The sequence below is a fragment of the Oncorhynchus gorbuscha genome, linkage group LG10, assembly GCF_021184085.1.
Source record: "Oncorhynchus gorbuscha isolate QuinsamMale2020 ecotype Even-year linkage group LG10, OgorEven_v1.0, whole genome shotgun sequence".
NCBI lineage: Eukaryota > Metazoa > Chordata > Actinopteri > Salmoniformes > Salmonidae > Oncorhynchus > Oncorhynchus gorbuscha.
The window spans coordinates 39,002,624-39,018,021 of NC_060182.1; the positions used below are offsets into that span (position 1 = coordinate 39,002,624).

General features: G+C 44.9%; 1 protein-coding gene across 2 annotated transcripts in view; it reads left to right on the forward strand.

Moving 5' to 3' along the window:
* nckap5l (NCK-associated protein 5-like) overlaps positions 1-15,398 on the forward strand; it is a 57,832-nt gene that overhangs the window by 13,204 nt on the left and 29,230 nt on the right. Inside the window, exons 1-2 of one of the 2 annotated variants that reach the window (XM_046366002.1) lie at positions 3,835-4,305; positions 10,166-10,258. The gene's annotated coding sequence lies outside the window, so the exon portion shown is untranslated. Of the gene's footprint in view, positions 1-3,834; positions 4,306-10,165; positions 10,259-15,398 lie in introns of those variants that run through there. The other variant, XM_046366003.1, reaches the window with a different exon arrangement.

The window sequence follows — 15,398 nt, forward strand, 5'->3', positions numbered from 1 at the left end:
TGTGTGTGGAATGCGGTGTTTGGTTTTTGCCAGACATAACGAGACCTATGTGGGGACCGATGTCGTCCACGCTGTCGCTGTGGGTAGGTCAGGTTCTGGGGTCGCCTTGAGGCCAGGTACACCTCAATGTTTTGGCGGCCTACCTGAGTAACCTTACCATTAGCATTATTCTTGTCTCAAAACTGAAGCCATGCAAGTATTGGTACACACGGCCGTTACAGTGAAACTGCGAATGGATAATTAAATCAGTTGTATTTCCTTTGATTGCTCCAACATTACTTGGATGACTACAACAATTCTAGAGCTAAATCAAACCAACAAGTGCTGACATTTCGGGATGCGTGCATTCAATCCGACTCAAAACCCATGCAGAGTAGTCTCGGGCACCACGAACGCTTTTCGATCGTACTTCCTGTGCCTACCACGGTGACCACGGGTAACAGTGAGTCAGGGTTCGATTTTGGTGAGGGAGCCCAAGAAACGCCAACCAAAATCCAAGGAAGGCAGCAGGTGCCTAAATGAACCACTCCTGACTCGGAGAGTTAGTGACGAAAAATAACAATACAGGACTCTTTCGAAGCCCTTCAATTGGAATGAGTACACTTGAAATCTTTTAATGAGGATTCAGACACTTCTAAACGTCAGTAATGGTGTAATTTATACTTAGAAATGTATTGTTATTTTTAAGTCAAATTTGACTGCCTGTTGTCAATTGTCCATCGGTGTGACATAATGTCCAATGGGGTGACATAATGTCCAATTGTCCATCGGTGTGACATAATGTCCAATGGGGTGACATAATGTCCAATGGTGTGACATAATGTCCAATGGGGTGACATAATGTCCATCGGTGTGACATAATGTCCAATGGGGTGACATAATGTCCATCGGTGTGACATAATGTCCAATGGTGTGACATAATGTCCATCGGTGTGACATAATGTCCATTAATGTCCATCGGTGTGACATAATGTCCAATGGGGTGACGCCAATAAATAAAAGGGAAAAAAGGTGTTGTCTTGAACAAAATGTAGAAATAACTGTTAAGCACGAGGCAGGTTAACATCATCATAGTACACAATTGGAAAAAAGCACTTTTCTTTTCCTACTTACACTGACTTTGCTGATAACTACTTTGTTGAGGGAAAATCTACTTGCTGCGATTGTGAAATGTTGTCTCACCTCGCTATCTTAAGATGAATGCACTAATGTAAGTCTTTCTGGATAAGAGCATCTGCTAAATGCCTAAATTAGACATGTAAACGTAATTTAGGTTTAGTAAAATTACTGAATCTTACTCAAAATGTAATGGGGAGACACATTGTTATCGTCATTGTAGAAGGAAATTACGTGTTTTTTTCAACTGAAATTCCAGAATATGATTACTGATTTAAAGACAGAGTTAACAAAATATTTGTATTGTCTATTCATTAAACCATTATATTAGCATTAACTATGATGTCACACCAGAGGACAAATTCAATTCAAGGAACTAATGCATGAAATGGTTAATAAAATTGGATTAAAACATGTATCGTAGGTGGCCACGTAACATTTTGAATTGTTTAGACAGTTTATTGCAACTATATATTTTTAAACTTGAATAAATGATTTTTTCACTTTTGGTTTGGCCATAATATCAACGACCCATTTGCAGTTTGCCGAGATTAGGCCTGATCCTTTTATGCATTCAAAACAATGTCAGTGTCTGTGTACGCTCCATGAATATGCACAGTTTAAATCAGCAAGGCAAAAGCGACAGTACTTCTTGGCGATGTCTCTGGAATGGATAGTACGATTGTGACTTCGTAATTAGCCCCAGGCTAAGGCATAACTGAGCAGTTACATACAAATTACCATAAAGGCTACCATTCTCATTTGATCCACCCAGCTGTGGACACACCCTGCCCATCTCCCATTGCCCAGTCGAGAGAGATAGAGAGAGTGCGTGGGTGTGCATCTCCCAGCAGAGCAGAGGCAGCCAGTGTCACATTTCTACTAGGTGAATTAGCTCCATCTCACATGGAGCTGTACACACTACAGGCCATTAAACTGTCACCTCTCAATAGGGTTTTACCCCATTAGTCTTATTTACAACCCCCTTTCACAGTAGTCGAGGAAGAAGAATGGTTGAGATAGATGGACCATCTGTCAATGCATAGTTGCATTTCTTTATTTTGCTAGGCTGCTGTGCTTGTATTCATTTGGTGCTTGTGTTTTTTTGGTGCATGGATGGCAGGTTGAACCGTGGAGGCTTTTGGTGTTTTTTTAATGGAAATTGACAGAGGACGCCAGTCTTATGGAATGAACTTGGCTTTCATAGGTTTACATTGTGTTTTAGTCAAATGTCTTGCCGTGTCTTGGCATATCTGTAAGGTTCCAGGTGGAACGGTGCTCAGTGGTGGCCGGGTATGTCAGAATGTCACTACTAGTGACTGAATCTGATTATATACTGCAGCTGCATTAAAAACATTTTTTTTTTTTTTTAATCAGTGCTTACTAGTATCTATGTTATGAAATGTGAGCCCCTTAGCTACCGGTACTCTACCTGTTTTTACCTATCATCAACCAATTACGTGTCAAGCCTACAATCACCAACTCCTATAAATAGCGCTATAACATAACGTCAATATTGAGCATTCAATTAATATTGACTGTTCTATTTGTGAGTCGTGATCCTCGGAGAAGTGAAAGTGGATCTTTAAAAGGGTAACAATAGGCCTTTTATGTGAAACATGTTCTCATTCCCTCTGTTAGTTCCAGGGTACCATGTGACCTGCTCTCTCTCATCCAGGTCATGGCAGCCTCTGTGCAGCTTATCTGTCCCTCTTTGAGGAGACTGTTTCTGTGAATGTTCCGTTCACTACATCCATCCCATAGAGTTAGATGCCCGTGTGGATTAATGTCCGACAGAGCAGAGGCATTGACAAAGTCCCAAACGGCACCCTGTTCCCTATATAGTGCACTACTTTTACAAGAGCTCTATGGGCCCTGGTCAAAAGTGGTGTACCATGTAGGGACTAGGGTGCCATTTGGGATGTAATAATGGTATCCAGCCAGATTCATTCACAATTTATATGACACTGGATGGAGGTGGAAGTGTATTCTCTCTCCTAACCACTAGGTGGACAGACAGATTTCTGCCTCTATAGTTGCCCTACAGTGATTCTGTTTCTTTGACAGCAGGAAGGAGGATGCACCACAACCTAGTGCTACTTTAGGCATAGGTATGGCCACCTTTTCCCCCAATACAACATGTGGCAATACAGTGATATTTATCCAATTCCATGGTTAAATTGGCAGAGGTTTACAAGATTTTATAGGAATGCGGCACCATTGGCAAGCTGCTTCGGTCAAATCTAGATTCCAAGAGAGAAAGAGAAGCTGAGAACACTGACATGGAGATAACCCCAGGGCTTTGTCATTTGAGTTCCGGAAGTCTTCTCTGGAATCAAGCGCATTCAGGTCAGGCCTCTCTGCCATGTCAATTAGGGTCATTTACTGGAAAATATGAAACAATTCGGCCGACTGGTAGAAGGCATTTATTAAAGGTGTTATTTAAAAGCAGTATTAGCTGCATAGCGCTTGGTCAAATCACAGAGGAAAAATGCTATTACAAAGCAAACAGAATATTTGAATGATTAGCTCATTGGTTGTTTATGTATAGGTTATTCATTCAATAACGTCTTTCCCTCTTTTGCATGGTCATGGGGGAGGCTATCCTCTCCTCATTAGTTGTCTGAATCGGTGTGAAGATCCTCTTAACGCAGAACCCATGTTCTTTATACCAAGCAGTTGAATAGCCCTGGATGGATAATTCCATTACTCAACTAGCCAGCCAGCCAGACTGTCGGATATCCTCTCTGTGTCCACGGCTCCATACCGTTGTCGGTTACGTGGTGGGATTTCTTTTGAAACCTAACCCCTTTCTTTCTCTCTATCTCCTTTATGGCCTGACCAGCAGCTGCGGGGTTAATGTTTAGCAGCAGCAGCAGCAGCAGAGGCAGTGGTTTTAGGAGGAGGAGAGAGGAGAGGTGGGGGCTAGTCCACAGCTGTTGTAGTAGGCAGGGTCTATTGGGGCAGGAAGCCTGCCTCCCCACTCGCCCTGGAACAATGGGAGATATGGCAGCCACTGCAGGCAGACAGGACAGGGCAAGCAGAGAGAGATGCACAATGCACATGCCCAAGGACTGGCCTTTTCTATCAGTAGTATAAACTGGAAGACATCACCTTGAGGATAAAACCCTTCTTCAATCGGAAGGGCTCTTTCGGATGCTTTAAGCGGATGCTAGGAAACAGAGCAAGGTGAGCCTGGGTGGTCATTTTTGGACACGCACGTTGAAAATCAGACAAATATATCACTGTTAAAACTGATTTAGCGCTGTTATGGTCATTTTAGGGTGGTATTCTGATGCTATTGTCTGCGTAGATTTGGACTTGTAAGGCTGGTTGTGACAGGTGACGGGACAGAACCATAACAGATGATGTATTAGCTGTGGTCTGAGAGGACAGATGGACATGGGAAGCAGAGCTCAGATGCCCACCGCCAGGTCCCTTACTTTCTGTGTCATAGTGATCAGTGGACTAGCCTACATTTTGGGGCAGCACTAAGTAAACAGTTTCCATAAGCATATTAGTATTAGAAGATCATAGAAAAGGAGGGACATGTGTTCATGAATTCTTGTTTGTTGTTCAGTGTGCCCAATTAGGACAGAATCTCCCTTGTCTCGCTGTATCAGGACTGGCAGCCTTGTAATTCTGTTCCAGTGGGGAGGACGGATGGTGGAGGGTGGGGTTTTCGGGGTTGCCTGGCAAAGATTTTGAAATATCACAGAGAGGCCTGCGCCATTCTGTTGGATTACTCTCAGACATGGCATGGGTCCAACCTCTGGATTCTTTTGGGAATCGTCCCTCCCTTCCCCAAATCCGTTATTCCCTCTCTCCTCTATCTCTCCCCTCCACCTTCAGTCAAAACGTTGTTATTGGATTATCAGGCCCACTGTTATTTTGGCTAAACATCAGAAGCCATAGTAACAAAGGAATCCGATTAGTATGAATCTAGTCTATGTACCATCTCACTATGCTTAGATGTATGCCTACAGTGGCATATTTTAGAAATCATGGTTATAGTTGCATTGTTGTTCCTGTGAGGTGTGGTTCCTAATTTGTCTGAAGGGGTCTTCTGTGCTGTGATGTTGTTTACCCCTCCTGCCTCCACACTTGTTTGTTCACACCGATAGAACTCCAATCTGTGCCATCCCAAATTGCCAAAAGGGAAGGGTGGTATTTGATATAACCTGAGACAGCCTCCGCTTGGCGGCAGCAGCCAAATCCCCAAGTGTGTGCCTGACATGATTAAAGGAGCGTGAAGGTTTTTGGTTCTGCTGAGTTGTCTTTGATTTGTACTGTAACTATATTCCATGAATATAGAGTATGAGTCTGCGCTTGGCTTATTCCTCGTGGCGTGCATCACACCAGACTAGCCACTTTGAACTCTGAGCTCCATTCAGATGACCTCACACAACACAGCATAATATCAATAGCAATGTTGCCAGCCGCCACAGGCGAAACACATTCTCAAGAAAATCATTATGAAGAAGTGCTATTTTTTCCACGGTCTATTGGATGTGATCAGGTGTGTGCACCCAGTAACATTATATGCCAATGGCAAAACCCATTCTCAAGTGCCATTTTGTCTGGTTTCTTGGATGTGATCAGCCATTTTGTCTGGTCTCTTGGATGTGATCAGGTGAGCAGCTAATAACACAATATGGCTATGGCAAGTGAATCATAACAATCATCTTTTACACTTGTTTCGTGTCGCTCAACAACAGATAGCCAAGATCACAGATCAGGATTTTCACACATGGAGCAGGTGTGTTCTCCTGACTCGGAGACAGGCGTGCAGACTCCTCTGCTCTCGTTAAGCTGCAGCTGAAACTCAGAGTGGAAAAGGCAGTTGCTAAATACTGCTAAACCCATTTGGAGATGATGAGATCTAAAAGGGATCAGCCGTGGTTCCCATGTGGGCTGCTTGGGAGTGAAGAGTTAACGCTGTAGCTCAGTCTAAACTCATCTCGTCTGAAGGAACGCGGCCAGACTAGACTGAATCTGAAGCCAATGGCAGTGACTGAACATGCTCCCATTTAGCAAGTTACAGTATGAGGACAAGACTGCATCCTAAATGACACCCTTATTCCCTATGTAGTGCCTAGTAGTGCACTACTTAGGGAATAGGGTACCATTTGGGAGTTAACCTTTGGCAGCCAGCATCTGACCGTGCTCCCATTTATCAATGAGGGCAAGACTTGTGGAAACCAAACATAATTACCAGTGAGAGTACAGTAATGGGAAATCCCAGATTACCGACTAGACGACATAGAGGTTCAATACAGTGATTGTAATACCGGGTGTCTGTAGCCTGCATGCCATAGTGTTATCACTGGAACATGAAAGGGGACTTCTAAACACTACTGGGTCTCTCTGCTGAATTATTCATCCATCTTTCTTTCATTACACTTTACAATGACTCGATATGAAAAGAAGGGAAGATGAGAGGGGGGGGCGGGGGTTGTGGTTTTGGCGGGCTGCCATCTGCAGACATTGTCCCCTGCAGGGCATAGAGATTCCTCTCAAATTCCTGGTCTGTCTGACAGGACAGGAAGACCATTCCAGTTCCATAGCCAGTCCCAATTTGCTTCCTACCACTTCCCCTTAGCCCTAACCCTTCGATGTGTGCAGATCTGTAAAGTGCAGTAAAAAAAACAATATGAAGCTGGTCTCCTCTCTGGAGATGACAGGGATGTGATGTTTGAGTGTCCATCTGGGGAAATCAAAATGGAGCAAGATAAATATGGCCTTGATGTCATAAACATGGCGCGACGGTGATGGTCGCCTCGCTTCGCGTTTTTAAGAAACTATGCAGTATTTTGTTATTTATTACACTGTTACCCCAGGAAATCTTAAGTCTTATTACATACAGCCAAGAAGAACTATTGGATACAAGAGCAATGTCAACTTACCAACATTACGACCAGTAATACGACTTTCCAGAAGTGTATCCTCTGTTTATAATATAATAATAATATATGCCATTTAGCAGACGCTTTTATCCAAAGCGACTTACAGTCATGTGTGCATACATTCTACGTATGGGTGGTCCCGGGGATCGAACCCACTACCCTAGGTGGTTCACCACCTAGGACAATGGATCGGATCCCAGTAGGCAACCCAAAACAATGGCGCCGCAGAAGGGGCAGACGGAGCGGTCTTCTGGTCAGGCTCCGTAGACGGGCACATCGCCCACCGCTCCCGAGTATACTACTCCAATGTCCAGTCTCTCGACAACAAGGTAGATGATATTCGAGCAAGGGTTGCCTTCCAGAGAGACATCAGAGATTGTAACATTCTCTGTTTCACGGAAACATGGCTCACTCGGGATACGTTATCAGTCGGTACAGCCACCCGGTTTCTTCTCGCATCGCGCCAACAGAAACAAACATCTCTCTGGTAAGAAGAAGGGCGGGGGTGTATGCCTTATGATTAACGAGTCATGGTGTGATCATAACAACATACAGGAACTCAAGTCCTTTTGCTCACCTGACCTAGAATTCCTTACAATCAAATGCCGACCACATTATCTGCCAAGAGAATTATCTTAGATTATAATCACAGCCGTGTATATCCCCCCCAAACAGACATCTCGACGGCCCTGAAAGAACTTCGTTGGACTCTATGTAAACTGGAAACCGCATATCCTGAGGCTGCATTTATTGTAGCTGGGGATTTTAACAAAGCTTATCTGAAAACAAGGCTTCCTAAATTTTATCAGCATATAGAATGCGTGACCCGAGCTGGCAGCATTTTATTGCTCCCAGCCTATAGACAGAAACTTGAATAGGAAACGCCCGTGCTCAGGTCTGTTCAACGCATTTGCGCAAAACTGAAAGCAAGAACCACTGATTTTAATCATGGCAAGGCGACCGGAAACATGACCGAATACAAACAGTGCAGCTATTCCCTCCGCAAGGCAATCAAACAAGCTAAGTAGAGTCGCAATTCAACGGCTCAGACACGAGACGTATCTGGCAGGGTCTACAGTCAATCACGAATTACAAAAAGAAAACCAGCCCCGTCGTGGACACCCACCTATTGCTCCCAGACAAACTAAACAACTTCTTTGCTCGCTTTGAGAACAATACAGTGCACTGACACGTCCCGCTATCAAAACCTGCTGGCTCTCCTTCACCACAGCCAACGTGAGTAAAACATTTAAACTTGTTAACCCTCGCAGGGCTGCCGGCCCAGACGCATCCCTAGCCACGTCTTCCGAGCATCGTCTCCCGAGCATGTGCAGACCAGCTGGCTGGTGTGTTTACGGACAGATTCAATCAATCCCTATCCCAGTCTGCTGTTCCCACATGCTTCAAGAGGGCCACCATTGTTCCTGTTCCCAAGAAAGCGAAGGTAACTGAGATATATGTCTATCGCCCCGTGGCACTCACTTCCGTCATCATGAAGTGCTTTGAGAGACTTGTCAAGGATCGTATCGCCTCCACCCTACCTGACACCCTAGACCCACTCCAGTTTGCTTACCGCCCCAATAGGTCCACAGACAACACAATCGGACTGCACACTGCCCTAACCCATCTGGACAAGAGGAATACCTATGTAAGAATGCTGTTCATCGATTATTTAACACCATAGTACCCTCCACACTCGTCATTAAGCTCAAGACCCTGGGTCTCGATCCCGCCCTGTGCAACTGGGTCCTGGACTTTCTGATGGGCCGCCCCTAGGTGGTGAGGGTAGGAAACAACATCTCCACCCCGCTGATCCTCAACACTGGGGCCCCACAAGGGTGCGTTCTCAGCCCTCTCCTGTACTCCCTGTTCACCCATGACTGCGTGGCCATGCACGCCTCCAACTCAATCATCAAGTTTGCAGACGACACAACAGTGGTAGGCTTGATTACCAACAATGACGAGATGGCCTACAGGGAGGAGGTGAGGGCCCTCGGAGTGTGGTGTCTGGAAAATAACCTCACACTCAACGTCGACAAACAAAGGAGATTATCGTGGACTTCAGGAAACAGCAGAGGGAGCATCCCCCATCCACATCGACTTGACAATAGTGGAGAAGGTGGAAAGTTTTAAGTTCCTCGGTGTACATATCACAGACAAACTGAAATGGTCCACCCACACAGACAGCGTGGAGAAGAAGGTGCAACACTGCCTCTTCAACCTCAGGAGGCTGAAGAAATTTGGCTTATCACTGAAAACACTCCGTGTAAACAAACTTTTACAGGTGCACAAGCGAGAGCATCCTGTCGGGCTGTATCACCGCCTGGTATGGCAACTGCTACGCCCACAACCGTAAAGCTCACCAGAGGCTAGTGAGGTCTGCACAACGCATCACCGGGGGCAAACTACCTGCCCTCCAAGACACCTACAGCACCTGATATCACAGGAAGACCAAAAGATCATCAAGGACAACAACCACCTGAGCCACTGCCTGTTCACCACGCTATCATCCAGAAGGCGAGGTCAGTACGGCTGCATCAAAGCTGGGACCGAGAGACTGAAAAACAGCTTCTATCTCAAGGCCATCAGACTGTTAAACAGCCATCACTAACATTGAGTGACTGCTGTCTTCATACTGACTCAAATCTCAAGCCACTTTAATAATAAAAAATTGGATGTAATAAATGTATCACTTGTCACTTTAAACAATGCCACTTTATATAATGTTTACATACCCTACATTACTCATCTCATATGTATATACTGTTCTATACCATCTACTGCATCTTGCCTATGCCGCATGGCCATCGCTCATCCATATATTTATTGTACATATTCTTATTCATTCCTTTACACTTGTGTGTGTATAAGGTAGTTGTTGTGAAATTGTTAGATTACTTGTTAGATACTACTACACGGTCGGAACTAAAAGCACAAGCATTTCGCTACACTCGCATTAACATCTGCTAACCATGTGTGTGACCAATAACATTTGATTTGATTTGTATAAAAATAACGCTTGACGTCTGCAAACCGCACTAAATCCCCCGCCTGAAAAATGCTCTGACTGGAAAAGGGAGGGGGGAGAGGAAGAGTTGAGAGGATGATAATAACAAGATGTGTCATTTCGTTTTTTTCCCCAGCTCCTTGGCTCTGACGTGGGGAGAGTAGAGAAGTGGCTTACACGCACAGGAGTAAGACTGAGTACTCTGCTCTAAGGAGAGCTGGCATCACAGGTCTGTTCTGGAAGACTCTATTCTACTCTACAGTTGTATGTTCTGTGGCTTTCTGTATGTTTCCAACTGTGAATATGGACCTTCCTAGCAATATTTTCTGGGTATTATACCTTCAGGAGACAGCATACTTGGCTATTTATTTCTGGCGCGTGACACATTTGTTTTGCAGGCCTATAGTGTTACACATTTTCTTCTCCTTATAAAAGCTCCTAAAATGTCCTCAGGATTACTTTTTTTTTGAGCAGATATCCATTTTACAGTCATTTTACAGGGGGGGGGGAAGTGTTATATGCGTTCCAGCTCAGTGATGACATATGATATATCTTGTTTTGTTCTCTTGCTGTTCCCTTTAAACTGAAAATTGTGTGCCGTTTCACCTGGTTTAGTCTGTATTTCGTGGATCTATTTGATGAAAGAGCAGTGGGGGTGGAAGCATCATTGAAAAAGAGCAGTGGGGGTGGAAGCATCATTGAAAAAGAGCAGTGGGGGTGGAAGCATCATTGAAAAAGAGCAGTGGAGGTGGAAACATCATTGAAAAAGAGCAGTGGGGGTGGAAGCATCATTGAAAAAGAGCAATGGGGTGGAAGCATCATTGTAAAAGAGCAGTGGAGGTGGAAGCATCATTGAAAAAGAGCAATGGGGGTGGAAGCATCATTGAAAAAGAGCAGTGGAGGTGGAAGCATCATTGAAAAGGAGCAGTGGGGGTGGAAGCATCATTGAAAAAGAGCAGTGGAGGTGGAAGCATCATTGAAAAAGAGCAGTGGAGGTGGAAGCATCATTGAAAAAGAGCAGTGGGGGTGGAAGCATCATTGAAAAAGAACAGTGGGGGTGGAAGCATCGTTGAAAAAGAGCAGTGGGGGTGGAAGCATCATTGAAAAAGAGAAATGGGGATGGAAGCATCATTGAAAAAGAGCAGTGGAGGTGGAAGCATCATTGAAAAAGAGCAGTGGGGGTGGAAGCATCATTGAAAAAGAACAGTGGGGGTGGAAGCATCGTTGAAAAAGAGCAGTGGGGGTGGAAGCATCATTGAAAAAGAGCAATGGGGGTGGAAGCATCATTGAAAAAGAGCAGTGGGGGTGGAAGCATCATTGAAAAAGAGCAGTGGGGGTGGAAGCATCATTGAAAAAGAGCAGTGGGGGTGGAAGCATCATTGAAAAAGAGCAATGGGGGTGGAAGCATCATTGAAAAAGAGCAGTGGGGGTGGAAGCATCATTGAAAAAGAGCAGTGGGGGTGGAAGCATCATTGAAAAAGAGCAGTGGGGGTGGAAGCATCATTGAAAAAGAGCAATGGGGGTGGAAGCATCATTGAAAAAGAGCAGTGGAGGTGGAAGCATCATTGAAAAAGAGCAGTGGGGGTGGAAGCATCATTGAAAAAGAGCAGTGGAGGTGGAAACATCATTGAAAAAGAGAAGTGGGGGTGGAAGCATCATTGAAAAAGAGCAATGGGGTGGAAGCATCATTGAAAAAGAGCAGTGGAGGTGGAAGCATTTTTGAAAAAGAGCAATGGGGGTGGAAGCATCATTGAAAAAGAGCAGTGGAGGTGGAAGCATCATTGAAAAGGAGCAGTGGGGGTGGAAGCATCATTGAAAAAGAGCAGTGGGGGTGGAAGCATCATTGAAAAAGAGCAATGGGGGTGGAAGCATCATTGAAAAAGAGCAGTGGAGGTGGAAGCATTTTTGAAAAAGAGCAATGGGGGTGGAAGCATCATTGAAAAAGAGCAGTGGAGGTGGAAACATCATTGAAAAAGAGAAGTGGGGGTGGAAGCATCATTGAAAAAGAGCAATGGGGTGGAAGCATCATTGAAAAAGAGCAGTGGAGGTGGAAGCATTTTTGAAAAAGAGCAGTGGGGGTGGAAGCATCATTGAAAAAGAGCAATGGGGGTGGAAGCATCATTGAAAAAGAGCAGTGGGGGTGGAAGCATCATTGAAAAAGAGCAGTGGGGGTGGAAGCATCATTGAAAAAGAGCAGTGGGGGTGGAAGCATCATTGAAAAAGAGCAATGGGGGTGGAAGCATCATTGAAAAAGAGCAGTGGAGGTGGAAGCATCATTGAAAAAGAGCAGTGGGGGTGGAAGCATCATTGAAAAAGAGCAGTGGAGGTGGAAACATCATTGAAAAAGAGAAGTGGGGGTGGAAGCATCATTGAAAAAGAGCAATGGGGTGGAAGCATCATTGAAAAAGAGCAGTGGAGGTGGAAGCATTTTTGAAAAAGAGCAATGGGGGTGGAAGCATCATTGAAAAAGAGCAGTGGAGGTGGAAGCATCATTGAAAAGGAGCAGTGGGGGTGGAAGCATCATTGAAAAAGAGCAGTGGGGGTGGAAGCATCATTGAAAAAGAGCAATGGGGGTGGAAGCATCATTGAAAAAGAGCAGTGGGGGTGGAAGCATCATTGAAAAAGAGCAGTGGGGGTGGAAGCATCATTGAAAAAGAGCAGTGGGGGTGGAAGCATCATTGAAAAAGAGCAATGGGGGTGGAAGCATCATTGAAAAAGAGCAGTGGAGGTGGAAGCATCATTGAAAAAGAGCAGTGGGGGTGGAAGCATCATTGAAAAAGAGCAGTGGAGGTGGAAACATCATTGAAAAAGAGAAGTGGGGGTGGAAGCATCATTGAAAAAGAGCAATGGGGTGGAAGCATCATTGAAAAAGAGCAGTGGAGGTGGAAGCATTTTTGAAAAAGAGCAATGGGGGTGGAAGCATCATTGAAAAAGAGCAGTGGAGGTGGAAACATCATTGAAAAAGAGAAGTGGGGGTGGAAGCATCATTGAAAAAGAGCAATGGGGTGGAAGCATCATTGAAAAAGAGCAGTGGAGGTGGAAGCATTTTTGAAAAAGAGCAATGGGGGTGGAAGCATCATTGAAAAAGAGCAGTGGAGGTGGAAGCATCATTGAAAAGGAGCAGTGGGGGTGGAAGCATCATTGAAAAAGAGCAGTGGGGGTGGAAGCATCATTGAAAAAGAGCAATGGGGGTGGAAGCATTATTGAAAAAGAGCAGTGGAGGTGGAAGCATCATTGAAAAAGAGCAGAAAAAGAGCAGTGGAGGTGGAAGCATTTTTGAAAAAGAGCAATGGGGGTGGAAGCATCATTGAAAAAGAGCAGTGGAGGTGGAAGCATCATTGAAAAGGAGCAGTGGGGGTGGAAGCATCATTGAAAAAGAGCAGTGGGGGTGGAAGCATCATTGAAAAAGAGCAATGGGGGTGGAAGCATCATTGAAAAAGAGCAGTGGAGGTGGAAGCATCATTGAAAAAGAGCAGAAAAAGAGCAGTGGAGGTGGAAGCATCGTTGAAAAAGAACAGAAAAAGAGCAATGGGGGTGGAAGCATCGTTGAAAAAGAACAGTGGGGGTGGAAGCATCATTGAAAAAGAGCAGTGGAGGTGGAAGCATCATTGAAAAAGAGCAATGGGGGTGGAAGCATCATTGAAAAAGAGCAGTGGGGGTGGAAGCATCATTGAAAAAGAGCAGTGGGGGTGGAAGCATCATTGAAAAAGAGCAGTGGGGGTGGAAGCATCATTGAAAAAGAGCAATGGGGGTGGAAGCATCATTGAAAAAGAGCAGTGGGGGTGGAAGCATCATTGAAAAAGAGCAGTGGGGGTGGAAGCATCATTGAAAAAGAGCAGAAAAAGAGCAGTGGAGGTGGAAGCATCGTTGAAAAAGAGCAGAAAAAGAGCAGTGGAGGTGGAAGCATCATTGAAAAAGAGCATTGGAGGTGGAAGCAACATTGAAAAAGAGCAGTGGGGGTGGAAGCATCATTGAAAAAGAGCAGTGGAGGTGGAAGCATAATTGAAAAAGAGCAGTGGAGGTGGAAGCATCATTGAAAAAGAGCAGTGGGGGTGGAAGCATCATTGAAAAGAGCAGTGCTGCTCCAAAAGCAACGCGTACTTCATGGTGTTCAGGGTTCCCCTTTGTTATCTCTGTACTTCTCTCTCTGTTTTCTCTTCATATCCTTTTTTATCTCTGTACTTCACTCTCTGTTTTCTCCTCACGTCCTTTGTTATCTCTGTACTTCACTCTCTGTTTTCTCTTCATGTCCTTTGTTATCTCTGTACTTCACTCTCTGTTTTCTCCTCATGTCCTTTGTTATCTCTGTACTTCACTCTCTGTTTTCTCTTCATGTCCTTTGTTATCTCTGTACTTCACTCTGTTTTCTCCTCACGTCCTTTGTTATCTCTGTACTTCACTCTTTGTTTTCTCTTCATGTCATTTTTAGTGCATGTCACAGTGTCCGTGTCCTTTTGTGGCATTTGAACAGGAAACAGGGGCAGCTTCTCTGTCACTGTGGTTAGGTATGTCATTGATGGTGGTGAAAAATCGTATTTGCTTTTTTAGAGGTTCCTCTTTTTAGATCCTCCTGTGTGTCAGTCAACAGAGGAAATATCTGGGATATTAGTCATGATCAGGCACTCAAGGGATGAGGGTGAAGCCTCTGTTCTATGTATCTCACGGGCAGACAGTCCTTATCTACAGTAGATAGAAAACATTTGAATTACAGTCAGTGTTCTCTTTATCACACAATGCAGAAGAGAAGAAGGAGATGATGGAAGTATGTACCGTATATATTTCATACTTCTTATCACGGACTGCAGATTGTAATAAAGCACGTCTTGTTTTTATCCGGGTATATCATAAATTGTTTGGGAGTCTCCCCTGTTTATAATTCTAGAATGGGAAAACAAGGTAGCAAGCAATATGGCCGCCCTCCTTGTACACAAACTCCTTTTGCATGCAGTGCTTCTCCATGGGTCTCAGTCTCATATCAGCACATTTCTGTAGCAGGGCATCTCTCTCTCTCTTTTCTCTCCCTCGCTCTCGCTCTCTCTTCGCGAGCACTCTCTCTTCTCCCGCTCTCTCACTCTCTCCCTCCCCCCATCCCACGCTCTCTCCCTCCCCACCCCTTGCTCCCTGCCTGGCACAGCAGTCTCTGGGCAGACACACTGATCTCCTCTCCCTGTGAATGGTTATCTGTTTGGGCACGCTGAAGCTAGTCAGTGGCCTAAGCACCACCCCCACAACGACAATGCTGTCCTTCACCACACTACAGTTGACCCCTACAGTTCTCTGTGACCCCTGCCTAGCATTTCATTGTATCCGCCGTGATCGGATGTAGGATCTGTGGTATAATCAATATCAGCTGAATTGGTATGATGGGG